Here is a 19,025-nt window from a genome sequence, read left to right as displayed (position 1 = left end):
AACTGAAAGGAGAGCAACGGTTCCTCCCTCTGCAGTTACTCCTTTTAGGAGAGTAATGGGAGTGGCAATGCAATTGCTCCCTGAAAGGAGCAACCCCTATACCCCTGTTGCTCCGTTTTGGCTTAGAGTGTTCAATTAAAATACTGTTGAGGAAATTGTTGACCAGCATTGAAAATTGGCCCATAATCTTCAAGTAAAAGCCATCAATGAACATGACATAGATTTATCATTGAGGGAAAATGAAATGGCGATGGAAAATACGTAAGCTGTAATACGGGTGCTGTAGAAGCTTCGCTTAATTGTGTCGCGAGGCACACACGTGTCAGTGACAGCAGCCTATTCTCAACTGTTTGAACACAATGCGCTTTCACACGTAAACGTTGCATGGGTATTTTATCGTGCGTACTCTAATATTTGAACTCGTACGCGCGAACTGCCGCGAGCTGCACGCTAGGACAGCAGCGCCTTTTTAGGATTTTAACGATTACTTATTGCCGCAATTAGAAATAATGTGCATTATTTCGCGATATAGAGTGCTTGTCACTCATTTTCAGTATTTAACTGATCTTATTTACGGGGAGTGGCTACTCTTACTTTTATTCAACATCAAACCGCTGTTCAAGTAAATGCCGAAACGCGCACCAAGCTCAAGTATGACGTACACAAATTAGCGGCGGACAGATAGGTCTCCCTCCAACTAAAAAATGCTTCTGCACATCTCCTTCGCGAACGTCCGCGGGCAGATGGGGTCAAAAATGGCGCAGAATGAACGTCAAAATCTTTATTGTTACTGCGTGCAGTTGCGCTTTAGAATATGGGGATTTTCATAGCTGGTACATTATCTCCACAGCAGTACACTGGTTGTCTTGGTCGTGGTTCACTGTTACAAATCCATGCTGGAATATGTGAACTGTACCTAATATTCCAAAAAGAGAGCAAATGTCGGTGGCATACGCTATCCTGCTGACTTCTGCACCTGACTTTTGTATACTTGATGTTCAAGTTTATCATCGAATTAAGCAACCACTAATTAAACATCGACCAACCGATTTCCAATTTTGATATTTCTCTGTCTCGCTGCTTTCTTTTTGTTTCTTTCTTGCCATGCTTTCCTAGAATCATCAGTTCAATTTTTTTTTTTGTAGAACACGAGCATCAACATATAGGCCAGTGTTTCAGTATTGTCCCGCATGCACTATATATCGCGGCCGCACCGCGAACACGAAACTTGTCAGCTTCCGCGGTTCTCACCTCTGTTTTCTTTTTTCTTTTTCCCCCTCCACGTGCTCGCGCAGGAGAACATGAGCGGGTGCACGTCTGAATTTTTCTTATGAAGTATTGCTTAGGAAATATTTCGTTCATGGTTTTTTGGTAGAAGTGACACGATAAAAAATTTACTGCAAAGTGCTCAACAGAAATATTGTTTGCAAAACACTTCCTCTATGGTATTTCAATAAAAATGAGTCAATAACATTTTTATTGCAAAATGCTCAACATAAGTATTGTCGACGAAGTATTGAAGCAAGCAAATGAGCATTGCAGAACCATTGATGATCAATAGAGCCAATCATTCGATCACAGCCCGACACTGGAAAATTAACAGTCATTTTCATAAGGAATGGCGGTCGCTTATTTACGTCACGTCACGCATACGTCATGCATTTCAAGTACATAGGCGACTTTCTCATACACGAACATGTTCGCGTCGCCAATTTTCGGTCGAAGACTGGCACTTTCTGGCAAAACTTCAGCGAAGATTGCTGAACTGACAATTCAACCTAAACTAACCATTCAACACGTGACGGCAGACTTTTCTTTCCAAACTTGCATAGTATTCACGTTAGCAGAGAAAAGGTAATAATAGAAACCACCAAGCAAGACTCTCTCGCACAGATGTGATTGATAGGTATGCCGTAGTACCGGATGCGGAGTTCGTATCTTTTGCTATTTATTAGTTTGTTGTTAACCACCGTTGTATGTAACAGTTCCGCAGCATAGTACGGTATACGAAATTTACAGTTTTACTGCTGAAGCTGTTATAACAACAACAGTCAATTTTGTGGCAAATTAACGGACACAGCCACCGGTATCCGTAAACGCTATCGCGTGAAATGAGAAAAAAGAAGTGAGCAAAAGAAAACATCGATCCGACCGGGTTAAAAGACGAACGCCACGCCTGTTATTGTTTTTAAATACGAAGCATTTCTTGGCGAATTTCGGCGATATTGAGCGTATCTATAAATCTACTTATCTGTCCATCTAGCCGCTTACGTTTGGGTGCTCTCTTGCTCACCCCCTTAACTTGGCGTGAATCAAAATTAGCATGGGAGGGTAAGATGGTTTGACGAATACAACGTGCTGGTCAAAACATGAATAATGCCACAATGCCGTCGCGTACGTCGTCAAACACTTCCCGCCAGACAGTAGTGCATACCTATAAGCGGGTATGTGCCACAGGTGATCGGCACTTAGTATTTACCCAGAAACGACCAGAACACACACGGGCAATTTCAACGTGCGAGCGTTAAGAAATACCCGATATCGGTAGCATCGATCCAACGAAGGCATAGATTAAGTGTCAGTGTTAAGAAAAACCTCACATAGGCAGCGTTGAGCCCCCGACGAATGCAAATAATAAATTTCATGGTTCCAGCGGAAATCGAACCCAAGCATTGTGCGTGGCAGCCAAGCATTCTACCACAGAACTACGCCAGGTCTCGCAACTGCTTTTAAAAAAAAGAGGCTAATCTTCGTGAAACGACAATAGTGGTTGCAGTGCTGCCTACCCAATTTTATAAACATTACATATGTACTACTTTGATCAACCAGTCACGTCGGGTTAACGTCAATTGCAGTTAGGGGCCATGCGCCGAAGTTGGTTTATGTAGCAGTGTCAAGGGCGAGCATCTTCGCGAGCATCAGCGCTTCATATAAGCTTGTGGTGTCGCTAATACGCATGTTCGAGTTGACATCGTTGCGCAAGTGCAAACAACGGGTTATGTAAACATCTGCAACTCTTCGACGTAGTCTGTGCGTGCAACATGTGTACATATATTTAGCGTCGTTTCATGACGTGTCGATCAATAAAAAAATTACAACACGGTCACCTTCCATCCGCATGTTTCGCATAACGTCGATTTCCAAGTACGTGAGATCTACCAAATTTGTTTTTTGTTTTGTTTTCTGCTGAACACGCAACAAACATGCACAACAAAAATGACACTACAAACATGAAAAAAAAAACTTACTCTACCACGGCCGTCAAGTACTGATAAAGAACATTGCGCCTTAAATTTCATTCATACTATTTTTGTAGCTTTCCTTTCCAACCATGAAGGAACACATTCAGTTGTTCTTTCTATACTACCTCGATAAACCTTGCAATGCTTAAACACTCTCTTCATTGTCTCCTGTCAGAGCTACAATAGAATTCAGTCTGTGCATGAAGTTCCGTCACAAAAAGATCCTGTGCAGAGGTCATAGCATGCTATAACAGTAATATAAAAATCTGACGTCACACAATGCGAATCACGTAACAGTGAGTCGTTTAGTATCTTCAACCCATTACAAAAGGCTCAGCCATAATTCTTCGTCCTCATAAGCTCCGGCATCAACAAAGTGTGCATAACGCTATGCAGGAGAGTAGTGGATACGTCGCTTCTGCGCGAAACGAGGAATAATGACTACTCCTGTAATTCGAAAAAAATTGCAACGATTTATGGCGCAGCGCGTCACGCTTACAAGTGTACCTTGCAATGCCCTAAGCGAGTTTATAAAGCGCTCTAGAAAGACTACTCTTTCCGCTGTCTCTCCGACTGTGTTGCTTGCTCCGCGCTGTAGGTCTGAATTTTTCTTTTTCTTTTTATGGAGGGCGGGGGGGGGGGGGGTAGGGGACGCTTTGAGCTTCAAGTGGAGGCATTAAGCTCCCGTGGCACCTTATAATTTAAAGGATCCAACATGTTTGATGGGTGCACAATAACAGCGTCGCTGTTTACGTGTTGACGTGTGCGCATACCTTCCCAACGACGGGAAGCAGTATATTTTCCCGTAAATCCTCGCGAGATTTGCTAAGCAAACAATATCATTCGCCGCACTCCAGGGAGTGAAAAACAGCTCTGCCGCGGCGTCATCACAAAGCGGGCCTATCCAGTGCGCGGTATGCTTGTCTCGGAAGGAATGCGAGGACTTATGCATTCATAGCGGCACCTGTCAGTCGCTCGTTGCAGTGGCATCCTTTGAAATCTCGGCCCGCGAGTAGAATCCGTGAATGCCAATATGGCACACGCAGCTTACGAAATCAGGGCGAGCGCCGGAGATGGAGGGGGCTGCGTTCACGCGCAAGTCATCCCAAAGCAGCGCCCACTTGAAGCGAAACCCCGGAGTGCACCTACTACATCCATCTCGGAATCATTGAAAATTTTAGGCTATTTCTCTGCGCATAGGAAAGTAACATCGTGAACTGTGAAATGTTTTCAGACGAACCTCGGAGAGAAGCTTGAGAAAAATTCGCTTCAGCTTCGAAGCTTCAAAACACAAATAAACGCATACTATTGAAAGAAAGCAAGAAGTACTCGTAAGTAAATTGTTTCGTGAAATAAAGTGAACGTTCTAGCCAAGTGGCATCAAAACATCTATATTAAAAAAATTGACTGACCTTACTTAGTCCACGTGCAAACAAGCAATGCACACACAGTTATTCCTCGTTTTGCTTGCAGGCCACGACATGTTATCGACGCTTGAATTTAGCGTTGAAAGAGCGTACTAAAATCGATTGATATGTGGGGTTTAACGTCCCAAAACCACCCTATGGTTATGAGAGACGCCGTAGTGGAGGGGTCCGAAATTTTGACCACCTGGGGTTCTTTAACGTGCACCCAAACCTGAGCACACGGGCCTACAACATTTCCACCTCCATCGGAAATGCAGCCGCCGCAGCCAGGATTCGATCCCGCCACCTGCAGGTCAGCAGCCGAGTATACCTTAACCACTATACCACCACGGCGGGGACGCGTACTAAAATGTAACCACTTGTTTTGTTTCTCCCTTCTGACGTAACCAGCGCAGCTGCACTCTACGAGTCTGTATCGGCGCTATAGATTCTAGCATGATAGAATCGCAGAGGATGTGGTGGAGGGGTCGAACCTGCTACCGCATGCATGCGCCACAGGGAACTTGTCATATGGGGAACTGAAACCGGACGCGTAAGGAAGAAGAAGAAGTAGAACAACCACCTTAAGGTAAGCTGCATTCCGACGGAGTTTTCCGACGACGTCAGTGGAGCCGAAACATTCCTCCCGACATGCCTGCTTTCAAGTTTGTCACCACTATAGGGCCTCATCAAAGAAATCTCTCTTTCAAAACACTGCGTGATTCGTCCCTTCCCAGTTTTCTCGTAAGTGGAACTGAAGTATCCTTCGCTACATATAGTTCACCCCTCCCCATTTCTTAACGCCTCTTTTTATCTGTGAAAATAGTGAAAAACACACATTATGTATTATATTTGTGTACTAAAATAAAATATAATGAAGAAAATAACCCGTCAATAAAAGAAAAACTCTGCGCGGATATTTAAGCGCGATATGAGTGAGTAAAGGTTTCGATGCATCGAGTACGTTTCCAGACAAACAAACAAAAAGCCGTTCTAGTGATTAGTTTCTCCATGCTGCCCAATTTGATGAATGAAAATAAATTAAATGAATCTTTATTGCCGTTTTTCACGACCCCAGCTTACTTTGAAAAACGTACCTTTCTAACTTAGTAATTAGCACTAATGCGAAATAACCACAACACGAGAGCTCATTACGAATGGAAGATCGCAATATTTTACGAGTTCCACCTACATCATTTTCTCAATAGAAGTTTCAATTAGGGGAAAGATAGAGGCCGAATAATTAGCCTTCGAAAAAAAAAACAGACAGCACCTTCTCATTCGCGTTCTGTATGTCCGCATATCTCACTCAGGCCACGATACGTAATTCTCTAAATGGCTTCTTCAACACTCACTTCGCGGAATGGTCGATGGAACGGTAATAACAAGAAAAAAAACTATAAAGAATCGTGTTTTTTTTTTTCGTTGTCAATTCTGTCAGCTTCGTTCAATATATGGGCGTGTGATGTATTCGTATGGTGTACGATTACCTCTGTCCGTATTCACCGCCATCACTGGCCCATCTCTTTAGGCCAAATAGTTTTGCAACCCATCTGTCAGAGTATGAAAGAAAGTAAAGATTCATGTTATCACGAACAAACGTTCAATTTTTCCTTCTCCCTCTTAATCCTGAGTGTGATCCTCGGATCATTTTTTTTCTGGCGAGTTATACAAGCGCGGTGCTTGTACGGTGGAAGCTCCGTCGCTGACCGCTACTCCTATTTCTGCGTCCGTTCAACGCGGTGATCGAGTGGCCTGGCTCCAACTCGGTGCATGGGAGTCGCTGGTTTCCCTGTCCAGGGCTTTGTCCCCCCATTTTTTATTTACCGTGGTGCGTATTTCGCTTTTTTTTTCTTATGGAATAAACTGGAAGCTCTGGCTTTTTCCCGTATTTCTGCTTCCTATTATACTTTGTTTATTGACAGCACAGCTGTTATTATATTGTTGTGCGGGCTTGTCCCAGCTTTTTTTTTTATCTTAATGAAGTGCGGTTTTATTTCCCCGTGGCTAAATACTGCTTTCTTACCTCTCTCTCTCTCTCTTTGTATGTATGTGTATGTATATATATATATATATATATATATATATATATATATATATATATATATATATATATATATATATATATATATATATATATATATATATATATATATATATATATATATATATAAGGGATTATAGGAAGTATCACGCAGGCTCTGATGTAGAAAAAGGAGTAATTCACACACAACGAACGTTTCAGCACAGTTTAGTCCGACGTTTCGACCGTGGGACCGGTCTTCGTCTGATTCCCAGACGAAGACCGGTCCCACGGTCGAAACGTCGGACTAAACTGTGCTGAAACGTTCGTTGTGTGTGAATTACTCCTATATATATATATATATATATATATATATATATATATATATATATATATATATATATATATATATATATATATATATATATATATATATATAGTCTAGTAGATCCTCCGTGAGCGGTCACAACGTGGTTTATTTCGACGTTTCGGCCTAGAGTCTGGCCTTCATCAGGAATAAAGATACAGTTTGTCGGTGCTCAGCTTTATACAATCTCAATAAAGCTGAGCACCGACAAACTGTATCTTTATTCCTGATGAAGGCCAGACTCTAGGCCGAAACGTCGAAATAAACCACGTTGTGACCGCTCACGGAGGATCTACTAGACTATATATATATATATATATATATATATATATATATATATATATATATATATATATATATATATATATATATATATATATATATATATATATATAGGAGTAATTCACACACAACGAACGTTTCAGCACAGTTTAGTCCGACGTTTCGACCGTGGGACCGGTCTTCGTCTGATTCCCAGACGAAGACCGGTCCCACGGTCGAAACGTCGGACTAAACTGTGCTGAAACGTTCGTTGTGTGTGAATTACTCCTATATATATATATATATATATATATATATATATATATATATATATATATATATATATATATATATATATATATATATATATATATATATATATATAGTCTAGTAGATCCTCCGTGAGCGGTCACAACGTGGTTTATTTCGACGTTTCGGCCTAGAGTCTGGCCTTCATCAGGAATAAAGATACAGTTTGTCGGTGCTCAGCTTTATACAATCTCAATAAAGCTGAGCACCGACAAACTGTATCTTTATTCCTGATGAAGGCCAGACTCTAGGCCGAAACGTCGAAATAAACCACGTTGTGACCGCTCACGGAGGATCTACTAGACTATATGCAACGCTACGGCCACTCAACCACCATGCCTGCCTATATATATATATATATATATATATATATATATATATATATATATATATATATATATATATATATATATATATATATATATACCTTAGAGCTGCTCTCAGTCGATCGTGTATCATAAGCAAGCTGGGCCATCATCTTCCCCACAAATGACAAAATATGCCGGAGAGAAAAGATGACTTTTTTATATATATATCTCGAAAGACTGCCTGCACGGTCCTGCGAGCCTGATCACATTATCACCGCAGTAGAGCGCGAAGTATATAGTGAGGGTATCGCTGTTCAGAACAAAGAAAAAAAAACGGGTGGAGACAGATGGACGAAACATGGCCATCTCGCTTAATACCCAAACTGCATTGCACGAGTGAACGCATACTCAGTTGTGGCTGCGTGGGCAGGGAAAGAAAGTTAAAAGGACGCTTGAGCGTCGCCTCCAAGAGCAGAAAGCGATAGCGTAATCAGGCTCCGTGCTAAGCGCCCTCAAACACGCAGCAAGAATCGAAACGTTTGTGCGCGCAACATTGACTGTGGAGCGTATAGTGAAGTTGAGACGGATCTTCACTGTTGCTTTGAAGCACACTTACCGTTAGGCTCGTAACACGATACCGTGACGATATCGTGTCTCCGCGCGGCCACCGGACATTCAGGAAGGAGGCGTGGCTGCCGTTTTTGAAGTCTTCAAACGTTGCAGACATCGCATGTGACCGGCGATGAGTGCTTCATACTGGGGTGCGGCGTGGCGATGGGGGTGCCTGGCACAACATTGTACACGCGTTACGGCTCATGGGACTCCAGCATGAGAATTATTGCGTCGCGGCGATGCGCGCGACTTCTCTGCCTGCTCGCGCTGTGCCATAAGAAGGGCATTATTTCAACATAACCTGAAAGGAGCAAGCCAGGCGGGGCAATAGTCTGAAAATCTCGCAAGACCAAATCCGCCGTCATTTTAAAACGCCCTCAATAAGATTGAGAGCTAGGTTATTCTTCGACTGATTATTATACCGTATAGGGTGAAGTATAGCGCATTTCGGTCGGGGAGAAAAGAGGCAAGAAGGACACAACATGCATGGTGTCCTTCTAAAATAAAATTTGGTTGCGAGTGTCGTGTCCTTTCTTTGTCTCTGTGTAAAGTGCGCTACTTCACCATACGCTGCAACATCCACCCCATCATAATCATCACCATTAGAATGCCTATGTAGTTACAGTTACGAACTGTCCACTATGCCGTAATCCTTCCTTTTGCCGATAAGCGATGAAATGAATAAATTAGGAGGGATGAAATGGAATCGCTCGGCCCACAACAATGCGTTTTAGAGACCATCAGGAGAGGCCATAAACTGGCAGTAACTGGCGGCAAGCATAAGAAAGGCTGGTGGTGATTATGCTTACTATCTTTATTACCGGTTATTTTGAGCTCTAAAAACAAAAGCTGTTGGCGTCCGCCATGTAGCCAGTTTAATCTCGGAGTTTAACGGAAGGCTTTCACGTTTTAAATGGCTCGAATGGATTAGCGCTTTCTCTAAGCACCATGACGTCGCAACCATACGGCCACTGTGGCACGCGCACGTGAATTTATGATCACCCACATTCAGGCATCTTGTGAAAAAGAGAGAGAAAGAAGAATCTTCATTGAAGCGGGCGAAAATTCCTTGGCGTGCACAGCGTGTAGTCGAACCAAAGTCTCTCACTAACTTTGCGAGAATTTGCGAACTCCAGCGCCAGAAAGTCGCGAGCAAATATGGCTGTGGCACCTCCAGTAGAATAGCGGGCCTTTGCTCGTATGTACTCGGCTCGCTCCACGCTGGGCAAAGTCCACGTGCCGACTGCGGGGGTTGTCTCCGTCGGATTGGCAGCGGCCGCTCCTCGGCGCAAGCAGGGCTTCTTACAGACGGAGGATGATTTGCCTCTAGCTTCATGAGCTTCGCTTAAAAAAAACAAAAAAATTTGGAGGGATGGGCAGCGCTCTTACGTAGCGCAGAACTTCACGATCAAACCCTGGCCGTCCAGAGTGCCCGTGGACGGGCCCGTTAAGCTCGGTTTGGCGGTCCCTACGTGAGATTAGCCGGGTGGCACGGGGTCTCCCCACCATCTTTTCTGAATCAAAATAAAGTTTTAATTGAACGAGAGAAATCATCTTCATCATCGTTTCCGCCTTCCTATGTAGAACGCGATAGCCTAATCGCGCCCCTTGAACCTTGCCTCAAGGAAAAGAACATTTGCGTAATTTACATCAATCATTTCAAACTATATCCTATAATACCTATTTGCAAGAGCAATTGCGGAGAGCCCACTGCACCATAATTCTTTCATTTGGAATATTGGCTAAGTCTCCGCGACGCATTCGGAAGGTGCTATACGCAGGTGATCAGCCGCTGCACGCTTCGTAATGGATGGGCGGCTTTAAACACGCATCCTTTGCACAATTCACGTGTTTTTACGCCTGGGGCAATTCCACGATTCCGCCACCTAACATTGCATGTGTTTAGAGTACTCCAAGTACATGACATTCTTTATAGCGTTCCATAACGAACCCGCGTTTCGAGTATTTCGGCTCGGTCGTATAGAGCATTTGTTTGCGCCGCCGGTCCACTTCTTACTCAGACAGAATATTTTTTTATTATTTTTATTAAATTGCATCTATCTCGAACTTTCGCTTACGGACAAGATTGACTATTCACTTGCAACCAACGACGCCGACTCTACAATTTAGTCAGGACAAACTGTTTAACGCTCCCACGTTAATATTTCACTCGCGAGATAACTAGTGAGAAATGTGAAAAATTGCGCAACAGTTCACGAGACTGCGAGACGAGGAGCAACGTATGTCGCAATCGCTCGAACGCACTCCCGACTAGACGCGGACACAACGCTATAACAACACAAAAAAAGTGCTACAGCCGGAGCTTTTGCTTTGTCGCATTGCTTTATCCAACCAGCGAATATAGGATTTCACTATAAGTCATCGATCTAATGGGCATGCAACCCTCGCTTTATGCCGCCTGCCCGCGTCCGCGTCAGAACGCGTTGGCCGTTCTGCAGCCCTTGCGCGAAAAATTAATGCGCCCCTGGCGCAACTCTTGCAACCCGAGCACGGAGGAGATCGCGCGTCCAGATCATCGCACACGCCGGTGGCGGTGGCAGATATCGAGTCACACTCGGCTTACATATTTGATTGGCTTTCTTGAGCAGAGACCATATGCGGTGATGGCTATACGGACTCTGCCTATATATCGATGCATCGGGAATCTCGTGGAGCTTGCTCCTCTTCTTTTCTATCTCTTGCCTTTCTATTATTCTCCTTTTACCCCACCCCAAGTGTAGGGTAGCCAACCGAGCCAAGCATGGTTAACTTCCCTGCCTTTCCTCTCTAATTATCTCTCTCTCTCACTCTCTCTCTCGCTAAGCTGAGGACGCTAAGTGCCAAACAGAAAGCCCGCGTACTCGGAGAAACATCCGGTTGTGTGACTGTAACCGGTCATACAACAGTCAGACATGGGTTGTATAACAATGTTGACATCGAAAGCTTCAATAATCTACTCAGCTGAAAAGAAAATGAACAGCGTGAGTTATTTCTTGCGAGGGCTTTCGCTCGACTGAGTTTCCCAAACGCTCGCGACTAAATTAAATCAGTTCTTACGAGACGACCACGTTTCGTCACAAAACAGCCTTTCAACGGTATATATAGGCTGCGAGTGCATCCGCAAATGGGGAAAAAAAAATGTGCGCTGCTCGGTCGGCACTCATTTTTTGTTTCAAGACTGAAAGCTTGCGAACGCTCAAATAGAAGTAGCAGAACATTTTCATTTTACTCATCATCCTTTCTTTTCCTGTATGCGTATCGCATCAGAGCGTTGGTGATTGCTTCGGTAGTTCCCGCCTGTCCTCGGCTGTTTCTTCATGTTTGTCATGTTATATAGTTGCGCTCTCACGATCGTTTCAAGTCAAAGCACCAAATCACCCAACAATTTGAGGTTCCCGAACCGCGTTCTCCCTTAGCGCTGCACAGTCGTGCCTTTTTTTCCCTTACCATCTATTTCGAGCACAGTAATTCCCTCGAAAAACGAGAATGTATGAATGCGCGCATGCTTTGCGGACGCTCCGTGTGTGCAGGGCTGACGATTTGTTGGGATTTGCAGGCATTAGCTAATACGAATGGCGTCCCTTGTTTGTACTACCGACTCACTATAGCTCAATCTGGTGCGCCACATTCACCACGTCTTTTGCGCTCCGGCGTGTATATATATATATATATATATATATATATATATATATATATATATATATATATATATATATATATATATATATATATATATATATATATATATATATATATATATATATATATATATATATATATATATATATATATATGTGTGTGTGTGTGTGTGTGTGTGTGTGTGTGTGTGTGTGTGTGTGTGTGTGTGTGTGTGTGTTTTCGAGATTGCAGCAGCTTAACTCGCTTAGCGCGCACGCACAGTTCTCCTGTCAGCGCCTCTGCCGCAATGAGAGCCTCGTTGCCAGCAGCAAATCTAATTTAGACTGCCGAGCCGGTATGTTTGTCTTAATTACCCGCAGCGTACCTTCGCGTCTTAGTTAACGACAGCTAACCATTTAGCGACAAGGGGAAGAATATATGGAGACAGGGATGAAGTGAAAACCTTCGCCGCGCGAGAACGGCAGTGGGGATTGCAGTTACGTAGGACGTGATGCGCCTGCGGTGTGTATGTTGTTACGCATGTTTGGGTAGCCTTTAAGGCAAGATAAACTATTCCGAAACGAACAGCAACTCATCCAACCAATGTATAACTCGTGCCACCAACCACATCTCCCTCAACCACTCGAACTTTCCGGTACTACGAAGTTTTAAAATAAAGAAAGATCCGAACAGATAAACTTATAAAGCACGAAAAACGAAGTCATAAAAATGAATTCCAGAACATATTGTAGGCAATATCTATTGTTTATTCGGAACTCACTGATATTTTCAGCAAGGAAAGCTAGTAAGACAATGGCTTTTTTAAAGCTGCATTATAAGTTTAATGTTAACAAAGAAGCTTAGCGTAGAAGACAACGAAACATAGAGGTACAGAAAAGAATTACAGGTGTAGCGTTAAGAAGCTCGAATGCGACAGCCTGAATGCCCGAAGAAATGAGGTGACACATATTGATTGCTCAGAGTAAAAGAAAGCAGAACGGTTAAGCTGGCCACGTAATGGCGCAAAGCAACAGGTGACCTGTTCAAGATGATCGAACCAGTGCCAACGAAGAGCCAACAGAGTATCGTGTCGGCAGAGCTATATCGAACACGGACATCACTTCCCTGAGGTTGGGGGAAACTGAAGCTTGGGAGCTAGCAAAATGAAAGCAGGTACATTACATACTGAAATACAAACAGCAAATGGAGAGGTTAAGAGTTCAACGACGAGTGATTGTATGAGCCATGTTTCTTTTCTCACTTCTTTTTACAGCGTGCTCAATTCTGCCCATGCTACACTTCAGCTGACGCAGTGTCGTGTTATCACTGTAAGACTTTATACAGGCCAACACGGCAACAAAAATATACACACACACACGCGCGCACGCGCATACGTGCGCATACACTCACTGAGAAAAAGAGAACAAATTACGCGTGCGAAAGAGAGAGAGATGGAGAGGAATTATCGAGAGGCCGTTTGCTTACGTAAGTCGGCACTTTTGTTGTGTAGCCATTGGTAACTGCGCTATATGTTCGTCACGTATTTTTCCGACACCTATAGGTGGGGATATTTGCCCAGATTCCTATTTAACTCGCCAGATTTTTTTTCTTTTTTTTTACATAAAGTTGCATCTCTCTCTCCTTTGTGACAAAGATCAGTAATATGTTGGCCTCAGCAAAGTGCATTGAAAGGTACAAAGTTTACCGAAAGGATTCAACATGTATGGGTACATCGTAATCACAAATAAAGAGCAACAGGATGAGTACTATAACAGGATGCCTCTGATACAACAAAATTTACACACTAACATAATTTATAATTAATGTCGTATGAATTCAAATGTTGGCCCCAAAGCAACATTAAAGCAGGTCTATAAAGCAGACTGAATAAAATAAGTCATCGCCCCGCCGCGGTGGTCTAGTGGCTAAGGTACTCGGCTGCTGACCCGCAGGTCGCGGGTCCCAGCTGCGGCAGCTGCATTTACGATGGAGGCGGAAATGTTGTAGGCCCATGTGCTCAGATTTTGGTGCATGTTAAAGAACCCCAGGTGGTCGAAATTTCCGGAGCCCTCCACTACGGCGTCTCTCATAATCATATGGTGGTTTTGGGATGTTAAACCCCACATATCAATCAATCTAAATAAGTCATCATTTCGAAAAAAAAAGTTGGTTTTTGTTTTTATTCTTCTTCAGTGTGTTTTTGCAGTTCGTTTATTTTATTTATTACCTGGCAGTGGGGAGCGGCACATCGGAAATTTTAGAAGACGATAGAGGTAACTCAAGAGTGCTACTGTACAGGCGTACCAGTTTGTTTGGTTTTTAAATATTCACGCTATAGCGTTTTGTAATCCCGCCTAGTATAGTATTTTAGAATGCTCCTCTTTTCTATTCTCTTTCCATCGCTTCCCCTAAATATCCCCGAATCCCCGAAACACACACACGTAAATAAAAGAAAAAGCTGTATTCAGCGTTACAATGATCCTTGCTTCGCTATATCTCTGAGAACGCAGAGGAGGAGGGTACGCTAGAGGCGGAGGCAGGCAAGAGTCGTGCCGCTGGGTTAAAGGTCAGAGGCCACGGACAGCCTAGGCGGTCGCAGGCATCTCGCCAGCTGCTGTGGCGGAGGTAACACAAGCGGGCCCCATCTGAATGGACGCCACCAAAGGAAAGCTGCAACGTGGCCCACTTTCTTTCCCGCTTATTCGTAGGCCGCAGGTATGCGGCGGATGTCCGAGGCAGGCATCAATCAGCAAGAGGAAGCAGGCGAGGCGACTCGTTCACGCAGTGCGTTCGCAGCACATTACATCAGGTAATAACGACCCATTAGGGGGAAATGGCGATTGATCAATAAGAACGTTAAACAAGAAGTAATGTTCTAATGAATAAAAAGCTATTTCACTTTCGATAATTCAATAAATAACTCTCATTAATTGAACAGGAACTCAGACAAGATTAAAAAAAAAGGGAGTCAAGATTAGCAGGTTGTGGCACACTAATCGAGCAGACGTCATGTTTTCGATTTCATTATCTGTTTCTCCTGTTATAAAGAAGATGAAAAAAAAGGAGAGTACAAGGAGACAATAAAACCACGTGTTCGACATGCCGTAAACTTGTTTAGCATGATCGTATATAAAGGACAACTGGACAGCAAAGGACGCAAGAGTAAAATCTGACACTTTCACTCAGAACAATGCAAGCTTTCCGTAGCGCATTCCGAAGGAATAGAGAGAGAGAGGAGCAAGAGCAATATGCATGGCGTCGGATTCAGGCTCCCGAACCTGTGAGTAGGTAACAGCAGCGTTAAACGAACTTCAACAAATCTGAACGCCATATAGGAAAACAAGCCCAGCAGGTCATGCCGCGACGAAAGTGTATATACGCAAAGGGGAGGAAGTTGGCAACAAGCGTCCCGTGAAGAGCACTATAAGGTATTTTGAATGATTCTACCGGTTGAACGTTCCTTCAGCCCGTTAATGGGCTGAAAGAGCATTGAGGGTCAGAGTATAACATGTCCGAAGTTCAGTTCGATGCACCCCGTTGATATATATATATATATATATATATATATATATATATATATATATATATATATATATATATATATATATATATATATATATATATATATATATATATATATATATATATATATATATATATATATATATACACTGCTCGGACTTACTGAACTGGTGGCAGCAAATGAGCAAGGCGTCCTCGCAATGCTATAACAATCGACAACAACCGCATATGTATAGTTTTACAGCACGACAGCTATTACACTCTAAAAGAGGGTATGCGAACGCAGTTCTGTCCACGTAGATAGAAAATTCTGGACAAGCGGGAGGATACTTGTGTGATTCAACTGTAGCACACAATTGGTTCATCCAGATGCTGCTTCCAGCACATTGCTCGCGCTACCTGAACCGTGAAGTAGACCTCCCGCTTCGATCCCGAGGGAAGTTGCATCAAAGAAACGTATTTGCCAGCTGTTTTCGTCTCTTCTTCCATTTTTCTTCGAGCCCTTATATCAGGCAATGAAGAACGTCGATCGCGGATCATTTATCACAACCGTGCCGCATTCTTCGTTGCGTCGACCGTCCCGTAAGGTGTAGAAGCCCGATCGCTGCGCGCTTCTTTTGAGCATGTCTTCGGGTGAAGCGGCCGAGTCCGTCCGAAGGCGTGAGCCCGCGAGGGCCGGCTTTCTTGTGACGCGGGTTCTGGCGCGAACCGTCGCCGCTGGTTCAGGGCGGATCTCGGCTCGGGGATCGATCTTGGGAGGACATGGCTTGTGACGCCGAGGTCGCCGAGGCGCGGACAATCCAGCATCGGGGGAAGTCACACCGCCCTACCATCGTGTGCTCGTTTTCCTCCCACTCCCTCTGCATTATCCTTCCACGCTGCGACACAAACGCATTTATTTATTTTATTGCGATTGCTGGTTCCCGTAGGTAGTTGATTACTTGAATATACCTTGCATGCGGCTCTAATTGTCTGCTCGCTTCTCTCACTGAGCATCTACTGGCTGCTCTCTTTCGAGCAAACTATTAAAGCCTCAGATGTCAGTCAGCGCAAAAGGAATAGTGTATACAGTGTGGTAGCTGCGGGATTTTCGCCTGGGGTGCGGGGCTTACATGTAAGCTCAACTGCGGTGCAGTATCATTTCGCATGTTGGTTTGCAAGGAGATTGCCACTTTCTGCGAATGCTGGTGTACCCACGATGTTTCCTGATTGACGACTGACGTGGGCATACGGGACGGAGGCGCAACAATTATCTTAATATTCTTGACAAAATATAAATTAAGGCCCGACTGACGCGATCATCATAAGAAAGCCTACCCAATCAGAGGGATCAGCCAAAAGAGGAGCGGATCAAACAGACTGGTTTTATTACTATTGTGTCTCAGTGTTAATAGATGTTCAAGATGCAATTATGATGAAGCGTTAATTATGATGAATCGTAAGTTTAGCTTACACTATTTCGCGTAACGTCCAAATGACCAAAGATCTTTTTATAAGATGACATAATGTAGAATTATTAGCTGTGTATTCAACTGGCAAATCTATTTGTGTCGCACACAAACTTTTCGACAGCATTGACCCCTTATTCTCCCCTTCTCCTCGCATACCATCTCCTCACCTTTCATTCCCAACCCCTCGCTAGAATAACTACACCACGCTATGTTATGCCCAGTCAGCGGCGTGCGTGGATAGCTGAGTGGTTTCGATGCTAGCCTTCGGATCTTGGGTACACGGGTTCAAATCCCTTCACGTCAACAATTCTTCTCGCCAACAATCTCTCTCCCTCTCTCTCTGTACTCGTTCTCTCACCCATAGTTACTCATCAACCATCGCACGCCGGGCAAATCAGCGCACTTATCCTGGAAGCGAAGCAGAAGATGACGAGGGCAGAGAGGACGTAAACACACACACGCACACACACAAACCAGATCGGGAAGTAATTCTAGAAATGTGAATAAATATGAGACAAACATCCCAAATCAATCAGGTTTGGCAAACTCAGCTATCTCGTCAGCTCCCAATATAAAGGTATAGTTATTACATTAGTGATTATTTTATTGGGTTTTTTTCACTCCCTGAAGTTTTTTTTTTAATATACTGTCTTCCTTCTAAATATTTTTTTTCTTTTTTGTAAGCAATAGTGCAGTTGTCGTCTACAGGATAATATATGTTTTCTTGGCCAATCCCCCAGAGTGGGTATGTGCCATTGATTGCAGGCTGCAAACAAACAAACAAACAAACAAACAAACAAACAAACAAACAAACAAACAAGCGAACAAACAAGGAAACAAACAAGGAAACAAACAAGCAAACAAACAGAGCGCGTCAGTTCATGATCGTGGCATACTTTCTGTTGACGCATTGCCACCAAATGCTGACATGAACAACTCCATCGTTAATAAAAAAAAAACTAGCCACCTTCACGAAATGAATGATGATGGAGGAGCTTGCTCGGAACTCATCGGGAGGACAGTGGGCATGTGACGAACGAAGCACAAGCTAAACGCCCATGAACCTTAGAAATCCAAGCAGATGAAAACGCGGCGCATGGGACCTCCTAATTACGTTTCTCTAAAAGCGTTTCTATTCTTTTGCGCGTGTCTTTGAAGGCTGCATTCTTCGATTTCCCAAGCTGTGTACCAACAGGCCCAACACTAGAGACTCTTCTGCGAGAGACAAGTTAAGGTACACAAGACAACTTTTGTGTAGAATTCTAGAAGATACATTGTACTATATTGCAAGTATTACACCTGGCACTTTTACAGAAGTAAAGGGGCTGCGAAAAAGTGGAGGGAAGTGAGAACAATACCGCGAGTTTCCGAGCAGGAGGAATTGAAAGGCGTTGCAGGGCGGGCGGAAAGTTTATAATGGAGAGAAATGACGTTCTTCCGTGGAGTCTGCTACGAAGAACAATGGGCGTCGCCGGACCTTATCCGCTATCGCCCGGACGATATTCGATTAGTCCCCAAGGAGGAGCCGAGAAGAAGCGCTGGATCGCCGTGGTTCGGTAAGTCGTGGTGGCACTTACGCCATACCCAAAGAATTCCCACGCGACTCAAGCAGGCGTCAACGTTCCGCGCGGTCTGCCCAGAGTAAAGGTTGTAAGAGTTTCAACGCGTGAGTAAGCGAGATGCCATGAAACAGGCGTGGTAATTAAAATTAAATAAACTAAAAGCGAACAGCCGCACAACGCTCGAAGTTTTTACGGGACAATTTCGTCCAAGCTTCGAGTGAGGCCTAACGTTAACTTCGCGAAGCTTTACAATATATCGCCATTTCACGCATTAAACGCAACCTCTCTGGGGTATATAATGTTCCAAAGAAACCCAGGATATGAGCGACGCCGTAGTGAAGGGT

The 19,025-nt window shown here is 43.7% G+C and overlaps 1 protein-coding gene across 2 annotated transcripts in view; it reads right to left on the bottom strand.

The window, feature by feature from the left end:
- LOC119186389 (high affinity cAMP-specific and IBMX-insensitive 3',5'-cyclic phosphodiesterase 8B) overlaps positions 1 to 19,025 on the bottom strand; it is a 320,801-nt gene that overhangs the window by 129,794 nt on the left and 171,982 nt on the right. The gene's annotated exons all lie outside the window — the stretch shown is intronic.

Source organism: Rhipicephalus microplus, chromosome 1 (genome assembly GCF_043290135.1).
Source record: "Rhipicephalus microplus isolate Deutch F79 chromosome 1, USDA_Rmic, whole genome shotgun sequence".
In the NCBI taxonomy this organism is placed as follows: Eukaryota; Metazoa; Arthropoda; class Arachnida; order Ixodida; family Ixodidae; genus Rhipicephalus; species Rhipicephalus microplus.
The sequence above is the reverse complement of the archived record's forward strand: the minus strand, read 5'-3'. Positions and strand labels throughout refer to the sequence as shown.